The sequence below is a fragment of the Puma concolor genome, chromosome B1 (genome assembly GCF_028749965.1).
Source record: "Puma concolor isolate L17-30 chromosome B1, mPumCon1.1.hap2, whole genome shotgun sequence".
Classification (NCBI taxonomy): domain Eukaryota; kingdom Metazoa; phylum Chordata; class Mammalia; order Carnivora; family Felidae; genus Puma; species Puma concolor.
In genome coordinates this window covers 126,638,593-126,640,400 of record NC_141670.1, presented here as the reverse complement: position 1 = coordinate 126,640,400, position 1,808 = coordinate 126,638,593, and the positions used below count along the sequence as shown (strand labels likewise).

The following is a 1,808-nucleotide window of genomic DNA, read 5'->3' as shown; positions in this document are numbered from 1 at the left end:
TTATATACATGTAATTATCAAGTGAAGAACTATTTGGTAAATTTGCCAGTTAACAGATAAGTAACAGTTTATTGACATACTAAGCCACTGTTTACTGATCTCATATTTAGAACCCAGTTGTTTTCTTAAGCTTCTACACATTATAATAGTGTTCATTTCATCTACAACAGTTTTAGGTCAAATTATCCTTAACTATAATCATTTGTCCTGTTTAAAAGGATTATTGGGTGCTTGCTTAGGCAGCACAATATACTAAAATTGGAACGACGTGGAGAAGAACAGGAGGGTCCCAGCTCAAGGATGACATACACATTCGTAAAAGGATTGTCAGGTATTTGTGAATTTTAATGTGTAAGCTCAGTGGAAATATTAAGGTACTGAAAGAGTTAACATACATGGTAAAGTCTTTACATTTCTTAAAATAATTTCTCCAACATAATTCTGTAAAGACTAATGCTAAGGTTATAGTTTATATTTTCTCATATTATCAGATGCACCAACAAAAAAGGTTTATGACATCCAGTCTTTAAACTGTATTTAAGGAACACTCTTAGTCTTTTAAAAAATTATAATTATATGAAATCACTATAACCAGACCTTTGCCATTCTATATCTGAGCACGCGTGCGCGCGCGCGCGCGCGCGCGCGCGCGCGCACACACACACACACACACACACAGAGTAAGGTTAAATTATAATGCTTTCGGCTAGATTTTCTATGAGTTTCAGGGTTTTTATAAAATAATGTTATACTAAAATAGCATTTATGTTGCTAGCAGAAATAAAATAATACAAAATTTAAAGAGGATGAGCTATAAAGTATCACGCTAGGTGTCATCTAGAACACGTCCTTGCTCTCTGTTCTATAGAGTGTTATTGCTCCCTTACCCTAAATTTTCGTTTTTAGTTTTAATAGAACAATTATAAAAGAAAAGTTTACTTATTTTCTTTCTGCACTTAATTGGACCATCTTGTATATTCTCAGTGGAAAAAACTGTTATAGACACTGAATTTAAATTTTAATGAGTTATTCTGTTAACTAAAATAGTTAGAAAATAGTTAGAAAAACAAATTGTTGGGGCGTCTGGGTGGCGCAGTCGGTTAAGCGTCCGACTTCAGCCAGGTCACGATCTCGCGGTCCGTGAGTTCGAGCCCCGCGTCGGGCTCTGGGCTGATGGCTCAGAGCCTGGAGCCTGTTTCCGATTCTGTGTCTCCCTCTCTCTCTGCCTCTCCCCCGTTCATGCTCTGTCTCTCTCTGTTCCAAAAATAAATAAACGTTGAAAAAAAAAAGAACAACAAATTGTCTAATTCTACATCCAAAAATTCCTTGAATGGATGGGACTGCATTTCTAATATTTTAAGTAATTTCATGTGTCTCAGATTATTAACCCCATAAACAGATTATTTTCACTTAGTGAACATCCATTAAGGACGAGAAAAATGTGAGTTAGTCTCTTATTTGTAGAAATCAACTTGAAGGCATAAAGCCTTAAGAGTTTCTGTGCGTCCTTGATAGTTAGCTAGTAAAATCAGATGATTCAAAATAAGTGGATATGCCGTGTCATTGGGTTTTGTACTAATAAGAATAGAAAGGAAAAGAGGTAAGGGAAAGAAATGATTCAAAAAATACCTCTACAAAAAGGTCTGTGTCAAGGAGCCTTGGCAGTGAATCAACAAGAAATCTACAAGGGCTTGTTGAGTCAAGGCTTTCCGGATTCAGTAGTTCATACAAATTCATGTATTCATTCATTCAACAGCTACTTGCTGAATGCCTATTTTGTGATAGGTACCGTGCCCTCATGCCCTCTG

At 36.1% G+C, this 1,808-nt stretch overlaps 1 non-coding gene across 1 annotated transcript; it reads left to right on the top strand.

Moving 5' to 3' along the window:
* Positions 1 to 227: 227 nt before the first annotated feature.
* LOC112859169 (U6 spliceosomal RNA) lies at positions 228 to 337 on the top strand. The gene has a single exon (XR_003223478.1). It is a non-coding gene; the product is annotated as a U6 spliceosomal RNA (small nuclear RNA).
* The last annotated feature ends 1,471 nt before the right edge of the window (positions 338 to 1,808 follow it).